At 44.7% G+C, this 13,122-nt stretch overlaps 1 protein-coding gene across 1 annotated transcript in view; it reads left to right on the top strand.

Annotated features, from left to right (window-relative positions):
- Nucleotides 1-13,122, top strand: part of ZBTB20 (zinc finger and BTB domain containing 20) — a 1,486,592-nt gene that overhangs the window by 720,174 nt on the left and 753,296 nt on the right. The window contains exon 4 of the mRNA XM_082245473.1: nucleotides 4,373-4,450. The gene's annotated coding sequence lies outside the window, so the exon portion shown is untranslated. The remainder of the gene's footprint in view (nucleotides 1-4,372; nucleotides 4,451-13,122) is intronic.

Genomic DNA, 13,122 nt, shown 5'->3' with positions numbered 1-13,122 from the left:
GAGAGTTTCGTAGTCGGGGTCACAAGCCAAGGTCGATTTCCACACAGCAATAGAAGTAGCTCAAGTAATAAGCAGGATCAGACCACAATAATCTGGCGACTGGAAGTGCAGAGGCAAGGCTTATATAGTAAGTTCATGGGAGGAGCAAGGAGTTCAAGGTTCAATAGCAATCAAGACACAAGGCATGGCTGTCTAATAGATCAGACAGGATTGTCCAATAGATCAGACAGGGAGCTATCCAGCATCCCAGATATCTCAACGAAAAGAATCAATGCCAGACACTGAAGAGGTCCCAGGTTCAAGCCCAGGTCCTGACACAAGCACTCCTGGCCCCTCCCTCCTGCTGAGTGCCCTCCCAGAAAGCAAATTGCTATGGGGCAGAGATGTATAGTAACTAAGTAGAACTACTTCACTACTGTACTTAAGTACTGAAAGGCGGTATCTGTACCTTCCTAGAGTAGAATTTTTTTCTCCTACTTCCACTTTTACTTCACTACATGTTTTCGATGATTTCAATACTTCTACTCCGATATTTTTTTTTTGTGCTGCATAGTTACTCGTTACAATTATAAAAATTACCACTGCCAAAACAGTAGATGGCAGGTTTCATGAAGCTCAAAACATGTATTATCAGCGCATACGAAAATAAATGCTACTGTATGTATAAATAAAAGCTGCATTTGAAATAATAAAAAACAATATGATGTTCAAACTTTTGACTTCTTTCTTTAATAACTACATAACACAGCACTTGTACTTTTACTTTCAGTACTTGAGTAGCAAAAGTTTTTAAAAAACTACTTGCAATACTTAAGTACGAAAAATGTTGGATACTTTAGTACTTCTACTCAAGTCACTTTTTGATCGAGCACTTCCAATTCTACTCAAGTCACTTTTTGATCGAGCACTTGTACTTTTACTCAAGTATGGGTTTCGAGTACTTTATACAACTCTGCAATGGGGGCACTTGAGCCGAGCCACTGCTCTGTGTGTCCATTCAGACATGGAGCTGTGGCTCGGCCCTGCCCCCTCTCTGTCCTCATTGACTTACTGACTTTGACAGCAGTGGGAGCCAGAGGCCCCCACTGCTGTCTCAGCCAATGAGGAGATTCCACAGACATCTGAGGCTCTTTTGTGCAACATCGTTGCATTGAGATGGGGCTCAGGTAAGTATTAGGGGGGCTGAGGGGCTGCGGCACACAGAAGGTTTTTTTTACCTCCCAGCACAAATTCCCCCCAGATGTCCCCTTTTAGAACAAAAGTACCCCCTGCTGCCCCCCAAACCCCCCTTCCATCACAAATATCCTCCTCTTCAATCTCCTTATGGCACCCCCCACCTCACAGCCGCCCCTTCTGCCCACCCCTTGTCCCAGCCCTGTGTAGGAGTTATGATTCTAATGACTTACACACTACAAAGCCAAATTTGTGAACACCTGATTGTCATACCTACACTATATGATATGAGGTATGTGAACACCCACCTAAAGTTCAGGTGTTTGAAGGCATGGGTATGGTTAATGCTACAGCATGCAAGGACAATTGTACATTTTCAAGCTTGAGGCAACAGATTGGTGAAGGTCATTTCATGTTCTAGCATGACTTCGCCCCTGTCTGCAAAGCCAACTTCATATTAAAATATTTTGACCAGTTTGGTTTGGAGGAACTCTACGCAGAGCCCCAAAATCAACCCTATTGAACACCATTTTACAAATGCATTGTTGGTTCAATAACCCCTTCCCGGTGACCGCACACATGTATGCGGCCTCATGGAACTGGGCTTTTTTCCGTGAGGCCGCATACATGCGTATGCCCTTTTGTGATGGGAGCGCACAAAGGTACTTAAATGATGTAAAAGTAACCTAGTAGAACAGGGTCTAGAAAGGAGTTACAGTAAGTACAAGGATGGACAGCGTTCAAATAAAAATTGATAGGTGTTGATGGAAAAGGGGGGATGCCTTAACTATCAGGTTTTAACAGATATTTCCAGTTAAGTGGAGAATACAGAGTCAAGCTGGAGGGTCATTTATTAGCAATCTAGTTTGATAATACTGGGTATATTGGAAAGCCTTCATTAGACTGTTGGGTACCAACTGTAGGGTTTGCACTAATAATTCCCAAACGTCCAAAAATGTTTTGACCTGTAAATCTTTGCTTAAGGAGACCTCTATGCAGTCCATGCAAAAAACATAAGATAGTTTAGCTATAAACAAAGAAATAGTGGGGGGTTCCGGATAAGTCCACTTATAGAGGATGGTTTTCTGAGCTTCAAGGGATATAATAGTGAGGAGTTGTTTGCAGCTTCTTGAGATCCTAGTACCTGTGATATCAATTAGGCTAAAAAGTGCCCATTCAGGGGTCAGAGGTAGGTAGTTTACTAAATGTGTGGTGGTGTAACACACCACTGAGTGCCAAAAACATTTAACCCCTGAGGCATGACCAAAAATCATTGAGGAAATCTGTGTATGGATGATTCACCCATGTTTTTTCTTTTCCATGCTTTGTACAACCCTTCTTGAAAATATGGTTTTCTATGATTTGTTATTAATCATAATCGTCATCCTAACCGAATATTAGTTAATAGACACTATAGTTTATTACAGAAAGTATTGGGACACCTGCCTTTACACGTACATGAACTTTACAAGTATCCCAGTCTTAGTCTGTAGGGTTCAATATTAAGTTAACCTGCCCTTTGCAATTATAACAGCCTCAACTCTTTTGGAAAGGGATCAATGGGAATGTTTGACTATTCCTCCAGAAGAGGTTGGATGTGAAGGCCTGGCTCACAGTCTGCTCTCTATTTCATCCCAAAGGTGTTCTATCGGGTTGAGGTCAGGACTCTGTGCAGGCCAGTCAACTTCCTCCGCCTCTAACTCCCTCATCCATGTCTTTATGGACCTTGCTTTGTGCACTGGTGTGCAGTCATGTTGGAAAAGGAAGGGGCCATCCCCAAACTGTTCCCAGAAAGTTGGGAGCATTAAATTGTCCAAAATGTCTTGGTATGCTGATACCTTAAAGAGGTTATAAACCCCCCTTAATGACTTTTGCCTATAGGTAAGCCTATAATTAGGCTTACCTATAGGGACTGTAAATATCTCCTAAACGTACACCATTTAGGAGGTATTTACATTGCATGCAGCCGATGATGTCATTGGCGCATGCGCTCTGAAGGAACGGCCACCCATGCCGCACGTTCCTTCAGAGCCCTGTGCCGTGAACGGTGGCTCCCGCGTGCATGCGCGGGAGTCGCACCTTTGGCCAATCAGATGGCCGGAGGACGCGAACCAGGAAAAAGGATGGCCGAACTTGTCTGCTGTGTTATCGGTGAGTAGCAGGCAGCACTGCGGGGACTTCGTTCTAGGGTAAGTGTTTAATAATGAGCTAGTATGCAATAAGTACTAGCTCATTATGACTTTGTCTTCCAGGTTTTTCTTTTATGAATTTTTTTTTTTCAACCTCTTTAAGAGTTCCCTTCATTGCAACTAATGGGCCAAGCCCAATCACTGAAAAAAAACCCACACTGTAATCACCCCTCTACCAAATGATTTGGATGAGTGCACAAAGCAAGGTCCATAAAGACATGGATGAGCGAGTTTGGAGTGGAGGAACTTGACTGGGCTGTACAGAGTCCTGACCTCAACCCGATAGAACACCTTTTGGGATGAATTAGAGCGCAGACTGCGAGCCAGGTCTTCCCACCCACATCAGTGCCTGACCTCACAAATGCATTTCTTGAAGAATGGTCAAACATTCCCATAGACACACTCCTAAACTTTGTGGACAGCCTTCCCAGAAGAGTTGAAGCTGTTATAGCTGCAAAGGGAGGGCCAACTCAATATTGAACCCTACGGACTAAGACTGGGATGTCATTAAAGCTCATGTGCATGTAAAGGCAGGCGTCCCAATACTTTTGGTAATATAGTGTATGTCTCTCTGTGCCTTGGCAACTGGTACTCTTCATGCTGGTATGCCACATTTTCTGTAATACCCCATCAGATAAAATGTATCTATTCACTTTGCTTCGCTCTAGTACATCTCATAACCCCAGTCTCCATTCTTATGGAAATATCCAGATCTTTCTGGAATTAGGATGAAAATATCATCTACATTTTTTCCTTTTGTTTCAAAATTTTCTTTAGCATGTTCATTGTGTCCTTTTGTATCTCCCTCCCTCCTCCCACCTCTTTCATTATAAAAAAAAGAAAAAATATTCTAAAAGATTTTTTTTTTTTTTTTTTGTCACCAAAAGAAAAAGTCATGCTTGACTGATAGTGCCTTGCTTTGGATGGTGAAACATTATGAAAGTTTAATTTTTAATTAAATCTGAAATACCAATTATAACGGAGAGATATTTTAACCTGCTTCTTTTCAGACTGCCTGGAGTTACGTTGGAAGACTGAAAATCGCTGCACCTTAACAAAACAAAGCGATAAAACTGCTCGTCAGTCTGGTAAGTACCCGCGACCTTACCTTTGTTCCTCTCAACATCGTTATTAGTGTGCATGAAACACAGAATTTAGTAATTGGAAGTAGGTGAAGAAAAGTGACCTTGTGTTGTTACATGAGCAAACAGACATTCTTGTAATTTTTCAAAAATATTTGACTTTGTTAAAAGAGAGAGACGCGGCGTCTTTGTTTTCTGTTTGTGCTACTTTATGTTTGTATGGAAAATATGAAGCGACATATTCCATAGATTCTCCCGGCTCTATTGTTGGGAGATGCATTTCGTTGTACCGTTATTACAAAGATGCCCGTACAGAGGCAAGATGTTGGCGAGCTCCCAGACTCCTTTGCACCCATCCTCGTTGATGCCAAGTTGCATTTTCTGTTACTTCTTATATGATGTGCACTCAATAAAGGGGCAATGTTCCTGTTTTGTTTTCAACCCACCCAAATGTTACGAGAATTCTAGAAAGATAATGATGTCTGGAACAAATAGGGTTTATTGTGAGGGTGGCATTGACAGGGATCAGGTTAGGAAGGATATATTTCTTAGTAAAACTGGCCATACACACTTTTCTTTTTAAGAACGTTTATTCAATGTTTTAATCTTTGGTGGAGTCAAATCAACAATCGTGTTTGACTACAATGACAAGAAAATTCAAAAGACCAGAATGGAATTTTTTTCTCAATCAAATTTCTAACAGTAAGGGTCCTTTCACACGGGCTTTCCGCCCGGCGGACTCCATTTTGCTCAGCGGGGGATAGATTCCGCTGATCCCCGCTGAGCAGGGGGGTGACAGGTCCGTCTCTGCTCACTGTGCAGAGACAGAGCTGTCAGAGCCCTGCTCTCCTCTATGGAAGATCGAAAGAAAATGGACCGCCCGGTGGACTCCGTTTTGCTCAGCGGGGGATCGATCCGCTGATCCCTGCTGAGCAGGGGGGGTGACAGCTCCGTCTCTGCTCACTGTGCAGAGACAGAGCTGTCAGAGCCCTGCTCTCCTCTATGGAAGATCGAAAGAAAACGGACCGCCCGGTGGACTCAGTTTTGCTCAGCAGGGGATCGATCCGCTGATCTCCGCTGAGCGGGGGGGGGGGGTGACAGGTCTGTCTCTGCTCACTGTCCAGAGACAGAGCTGTTAGAGCCATGCTCTCCTCTATGGAAGATCGAAAGAAAACGGACCGCCCGGTGGACTCCATTTTGCTCAGCGGGGATCGATTCCGCTGATCCCCGCTGAGCACGGGGGTGACAGCTCCGTCTCCGCTCACTGTGCAGAGACAGAGCTGTCAGAGCCCTGCTCTCCTCTATGGAAGATTGAAAGAAAACGGACCGCCCGGTGGACTCCGTTTTGCTCAGCGCGGGTTCGATCCGCTGATCCCCGCTGAGCAGGGGGTTGACGTGCAGAGACGGACCTCTCAGATCCCCGCTCTCCTCTACGGGAGATCGGATGATAATGGACCGCCTGTCCGTTTTTATCCGATCTTATCCAATCTGTTTCTCCAGACGGATGGAAAATAGGGTTTCCATCTGTCTGGATTTCACAGACAGGATCGGATCGGATAGTAGCAGGTGTCAGCGGACATGTCACCGCTGACATCTACTGCTCCATAGGGGGTGCATGGAGCATCTGATCAGGTCCGCCTGAAAAACTGACAGGCGGTAGTGTTGTTTCTTCAGATCGCATGTGCCGATGACGTCATTAATATCTCCTAAACGGTGCAAGTTTAGAAGATATTTACAGTACCTATATGTAAGCCTTATTATAGGCTTACCTATAGGTACAAGTTATAAAGGTGGGTTTACAACCACTTTAAAAGAGAAGTATGGGTTTTGTTTTGTTTTTTAGAATCATACTTACCTAGGTGGATGCAGCGTCGGTCCCCTGCCGTCTCTAACAATGAAACACTGAGAACCGAGCAATCAAACCCTGCCTATCCCTCACGCTCAGTTCTCAGAGCTACCTGAAGAGAGAGCTGTCAGTCACCGACTCTCTGCTCTGCCCCCCCCCCCTCCCCTCGCTCACTGGAGTGGTGGGCTGTGGAGTGGGTGGGAAGGGCCGACTCAGGCTCTCAGCAGCTTGCTGAGAATCTGATGCGGGTGCCGGTCCAGGCATGTTGGTGTGAAGTTTCCTGAGCCTGGACCGGCTCTACGACATCAGCCGACATTGGGCTTCAGCCTGCTCTCTGCTGAAAATGGGTCATAGGAGTGCAGAACGAACTGTGGAGCGGGTAGGAATGGCTGCCCCAGGCTCTCAGCGGCTCGATGAGAGGCTGAGCCGAGTGCTCTTCCAGGCATGTGGATGGATCCAAACTTCATTGTCGCCATCTTTCCTGAGCCTGGACCAAGGCTGTGATGTAAGAAGACCGCTGTCTGCTGAAAATGGGTCATAGGAGTGCATAATGAACTGCACTTCTGTGATTTATAGGAGAAGTACAGCCAAACCAGCTTTGGCTATACTTCTCCTTTAAGCCTTTTCTTTACAGGGAAGGGACAGGTAAGTATTAACCCATTTGCGCCGGCACAGCTCTATTGGCGCTATTGCACGCAAATATGCGGCCCCTCTGCGCCATTGCCAAACTAGTGCTAGACAATGCAAGTGAAGGAAAGAACAAGGGGACACATAAGGCTAGGGTTAATTAAACCTACAGTGACCAAATACTTCAGCCAGCCACATGCCTGCAGAGCTCTGCAGCCTCACGGTGATCCTTTAGAGGGCTATATGGGTTTACGACAAGCCTTAATGCACTTTTACTATTGAGTGCAATTGTTTTGTCTTTTATTCTTTTTAATAAATTGCTACATCTAGATGGAGGTGCCCTTTTTTGTTTATTTTTTAATTTCTTTATGTAAAACCTTTATCCTAAAAGGAAAAAGAAAACTGTAAATGCTTAAAAAGTTTCCATTTGTTAGTCAAGTCCATCTAAATCTACTAGTCTAACACAACCTTCGATTTGAAGTGGTCATGGTGAGAGGAGTCAGAAACACTGCACATGCTGGGATATTTACAGTTATGTGCTGGGGGCTAGTTGCACCCCTAGCACATATGACTTAGGCAGCCAGAAAATGTCATGTCCTTTTTCATACATGTATGAAAAAGGACATGACATATTATGACAAAACACAACTAGTTTTTAAAAAACATATTGCAACAATTTACACACGCTAATGCACATACCTTTTCTACTTATTTTGCAGACTGCTGGCGGGTACTGCTGGCTGTTACTGCTGGTGGGTACTGCTGGCTGTTACTGCTGGCGGGTACTGCTGGCTGTTACTGCTGGCGGGTACTGCTGGCTGTTACTGCTGGCGGGTACTGCTGGCTGTTACTGCTGGTGGGTGCTGCTGGTGGTTAGTGTTGGTGGGTTATGCTGGTGGTTACTGCTGGCGTTTAATGCTGGTGGGTAATGCTGGTGGTTACTGCTGGCGGGTAATGCTGGTGGTTACTGCTGGCGGGTAATGCTGGTCATGTGGATACTGCTGGTCATGACGTCGGGTACTGCTGGAGGAAGCAGCAACTGCAGTAGAGAGCAGACCCGCTGCTTCCTGTATGGCTCCTGTCACAGGTGGAGTGCATTTCATATCACTCCGCCTGTCACAGAGCCGGAACTATGTAGGAAGCAGCGACTCTGTCACTGACTGCAGACATCCTAAGTCTCCCGCAGCAGCTGGGAGATCACACGGCGGGTGTCCGTGAGTCGCCGGCCAAAGGTGGGAGACTCCTGCAAGTCATGGGAGACTTGGGATGTCTGGAGTTCCGTGGGTTAGACATGCTTGATGTAGATATAGGCCTGGTAGAAGTTGAAACCAGGTGCCAAATTTTGCAAAGCAAGAGTTAACTAAATCATGTTAACATTTTTATATTCTTTATGTTGGCCCCTTTGTTCTTTCCAAGGATAAAGCAGTTCAATAGATTGATATATACTGTATACATATATTGTTTCCATACAATGGCTGGACTCACTGACTCCCAATATACTGTGAAGTAAGATGTGTGCAATCTCCTCTGTCCATGGGTTTTATTGTTTGTTGGTCAGGTAATATCCTCTGGAAGTCTTCCTGTTATAGCATGACAAAGGCCCTGCATTGTTAATGGCCTGACCTTCGCAATGCTCACAAAGCACTTAAGCACTTAATATTGTTACAAAAAAAAGACATGAATGGAAGTTTTGCAATGCGTATAAAAGTATTTCTAAAAAAACAAAAATTTTGGGGTGAAAACTGCAAATGGAAAATACTCAATGGGAAATGTATGCATTTAAACCTGGTTCAAATGGAGAAAGGGTTTCTGGGTAAATTAATTTTTAAATTGAATGTGTTTTGCAAAAACTATAAACGAAAGTAGTCCTAGAACAAAAAGAGGAAATATTGACCTGCTTTGCCAATGCCCACGCTGCCAGTCTTCACAATAATGAAGAGAGTCTGCCTGATGAAGGTCATCCTAAGCCACAGCCTACATTCCAGGCCATATCTAGTATTAACTTGGGAAATGAGGAATGGAGCCTGTGATAGGACTGTACATACTTCTTTTTGAGCCTAGAAATTCCTTTGCCATATCCATAGTAACCACTCTAGGGGCAACTAAGAGTGTAGAGATGCCAAATGCTAGATGGCATTTATGCCGGTCCATGTTAAAAGCATGCATCCCAAGAAGGTGTAACACTTCCAGGTGTTTATTACCTCTTGCAGAGATCACAGTAATGCCTTCATCTGCTTTTCATCTCAGAAGGATTGAAGAACTTCGTAACCATTGTCCAGAGTCTGCATCTACTTCCTGGCTGAAATGCCAGTTCATGGATGTAAGTCCTACTAAAAGGGCAGAGACATGCCAGGCTCTGGAAGGGTGCCAACAATTTTATTGGGATCCACTGAGCTGCCTGATTGACATCCGAGTCTGCCTTTTAGTGCAAGGTTGTCCCCTCCCCAGCCTGGTGTTCCAGTGAGCACTGGAGAAGCAGAGCGGGATGTAGTGACTGAGAGCCACCGTTCTGTTCTCTGAGCTGATCAAGAGCTGATTGTTCAGCAGTCATGTGATTGCTGAGCTCTTGATCTTAGAGCTGTGGGTCATCTGCAGTTTAGAGGTGAGTATGTATATTTACACCCCAGACTTCTTCTTTAAATGCATTTGTAGCACTGCCTCCTAGGGAGCTTCTGAGAATTACACTTCTTTGGTTCCCCTGGGTTACCATTAGCAACTGACAGCAGATACACGGCATTAAATGTTCGTGGCTCAGACAATGAATAGTCCAGGGAATTCGTTTTTTTTTTTTTGTGTTTTTATTGGAACTTGGATGGGAGAAGGGATAAGTGGATACTCCAACTTGAACTATGCACAATTCCTGAGGACAACTGACTGCAGAATGCTGCAAGGCCACTGCTTCACCTTGCCACTGAAGTGAAGATAAAGAATATGTACTCTCGTTTAGGTTCCTCTTCAGGGTCTAACTTGGCACCCCCTTTCTCACTGACTGTGTGCGCTGACCTCCTGTCCACTGACACCCTACTGGAGTGGTCCCCTTCCTGGGCAGACCCCTGGCAAGCTTCCCAGTACTCACGGACACTGTTTTTCCCTGGGTCGCTCAGCCTCCAACTCCCTTGTCAGCATCCACTGGACCTCCTGGCTCAGCACCACACTTCTGGTCCACAAGGCTGACCGCCTGTGACCTCCTACCTCAGCAACAGGAGGAGAGACAGCCATCACCCTCCTCCTGGGACCTGGCTTCCTGCCCAAAGACACCCTGTCACATGTGCCCGTGGCTTTTATAGCATATTCCAGGATGCACCCCTGTTGTGCCTACCCACTGGGACAGTCATAAAAGCCTGTGTTACTGGCTGGGTTTCATCCACTGTCCAACAGGCTCCCCTATTGGATACAGTGGGGACACTCCCTCAGACCAGATGAATCACACATGGACACATGCAACAGGCCTAACTACTGATCAGGCTCCCCTGTGAAGCAGGCAGAGCAAACTATTCTTTTTCCTAGCACCTACCTCGGAGGGTGCTACACGTATAAATATTCTTGTATATTAAAGTGATACTAAAGACACAAGGATTAAGTGGAATAGATTGTTTTTTACATTGTTTGCACATAAGACTTCAGCATCCATTTTTTTTTTTAAAGCATCTAAATACCCTATTTTATTCATATACTCGAGCGGTCTTGTGCTGTTCCCCTGCTTATTCCTGTTCACAGGGAAGGATCTGTGGGAGGAGCCACTAGAACTCTGATGATGTATGCTGGGAGGGACTAACAGGGAGGTGAAGCCTCCATCACTCATTTCCTGTTAGATCCCCCCCCCCCCCACTATTTATTCTGAAAGGCATGGAAGAGGAGGAAGGGACTTGTGACTCTCTACTATGTAAATGCCCACAGCCACACGATAGGATCTGATGCTTCAGCGGGGACACAGGAAAAGGCGGCGCCCATGATCAACCAAGTTTTTTTTTTTTTTTTTTATTCTTTATCAGTTTTTATGTCATACAGTGATTATCGGGTCCTACAGGCTCCCACAAATGGCAAGGAGCATGATACACATATAGAAATAAAGTCAACAGTAAAATCACTGTAGATAGACCAGCAGATATAAAGTCTATCAAAACAGTAGCCAGGTAGCTCCCTTCCCCCAAGGACCCCTGATGAGCCTTTATCTCGTATAACTTTTTTAGTACAAATGGAAAAAGACTAAAAAAGCGACAGAAAGGGAAAAGTAAAGAGGAAGGAAAAAGCCAGAGAAGAGGAAAGGAAAAAAAAAAAAAAAGGGGGGGGGGTTAGGGAAAAGAAAGTGAGTCCGCTGCCCGAGAAGAGCTAACTCAAGGAAGTCTGTTGGGGCCAAAGGCATCACCTCAAAAGGAATGGTTAGGGGTGTCACGGAGGAGGGGGTTAGGGAAAAGAAAGTGAGGGTGCTGGACGAGTAGAGCTGGCTCAAGGAAGTCTGTTGAGGTCAAAGGCCTCACCTCAAAAAAAATGGTTAGGGGTGTCACAGAGGAGCGGGTTAGGGAAAAGAATGTGAGTGTGCTGGACGAGTAGAGCTGGCTCAAGGAAGTCTGTTGAGGTCAAAGGCCTCACCTCAAAGAAAATGGTCAGGAGTGTCACGGTTGAGAGCCCAGAATATACCGATATTCAGGTGTGAAAGTAAATTCCATCCAGTAAAACCACATTTTACAAACCCGTTCCTCTCTATGGTGTGCCGCATCCATGAGATCTTCCATTAGCTTAACTTCATTGATCTTGGCAAACCATGTCTTAATGGAAGGGGGTGTGGTTTGTTTCCAGAATAATGGGATACATGCCTTTGCAGCTTTCTGCAAATGAAGCAAGAGGGAGTGCTTATAACGTTTTCAACCAGGTTTTTATCACTCTCCATAAAATTAAACTTAAAATGATTTTTGGTAATTATTAATATTATGTAATATTACATGTGAAGGGATTTATTTATTTTTTTAACTGTTGGGTTTATTGACACTTTAATTCTTGTTTGTACCTCCGGTGGGTAGAAATTACATTTGTAAATCTTGATGGGGTATATTTTTGTACTAAACCTTGACAAAAAGAGCCTGGGTTTATGATAAAAGTTGAGGTTCAGGGCACCACAAATCCAAAGCATTTATGAAACGTTGAGCATTTATGTTTGCTCAAGAGCAGGGGTCTCCAAACTGCGGGCCATGGGCTGTATGAGGCCCTTTGTTTAACTTTATTCGGCCCTTGGGACAGTATTCCTTCCACTGACACCAACGATGGGATGCTATTCCTCCCACTGATATCAGAGATGAGGAACTAATTATCACACTATCACCAATTATGGGACAGTATTCCTCCCACTGACACCAACGATGGGATGCTATTCCTCCCACTGATATCAGAGATGAGGAACTAATTGTCCCGCTATCACAAATTATGGGACAGTATTCCTTCCACTGACACCAACGACGGGATACTATTCCTCCCACTGATATTAGAGATGAGAACTAATTGTCCCACTATCACCAATTATGGGACAGTATTCCTTCCACTGACACCAACGATGGGGTGCTATTCCTCCCACTGATATCAGATATGAGGAACTAATTGTCCCACTATCACCAATTATGGGACAGTATTCCTTCCACTGACACCAACAATGGGATGCTATTCCTCCCACTGATATCAGAGATGAGGAACTAATTGTCTCACTAATACCAATTATGGGACACTATTCCTTCCACTGACACCAACAATGGGATGCTATTCCTCCCACTGATATCAGAGATGAGGAACTGATTGTCCCACTATTACCAATTATGGGAGAGTATTCCTTCCACTGACACCAACGATGGGATACTATTCCTCCCACTGATATCAGAGATGAGGAACTGATTGTCCCACTATCACCAATTATGGGACAGTATTCCTTCCACTGACACCAACTATGGGACACTATTCCTCCCACTGACACCATCGATGGGATACTATTCCTCCCACTGATATCAGAGATGAGGAACGGATTGTCCCACTATCACCAATTATGGGACAGTATTCCTCCCACTGACACCAACGATGGGATGCTATTCCTCCCACTGATATCAGAGATGAGGAACTGATTGTCCCACTATCACCAATTATGGGACAGTATTCCTCCCACTGACACCAACGATGGGATACTATTCCTCCCACTGATATCAGTAATGAGGAACTAATTGTCTCA

The sequence above is a fragment of the Pelophylax lessonae genome, assembly GCF_965119305.1.
Source record: "Pelophylax lessonae genome assembly, chromosome: 2".
Classification (NCBI taxonomy): domain Eukaryota; kingdom Metazoa; phylum Chordata; class Amphibia; order Anura; family Ranidae; genus Pelophylax; species Pelophylax lessonae.
The sequence above is the reverse complement of the archived record's forward strand: the minus strand, read 5'-3'. Positions and strand labels throughout refer to the sequence as shown.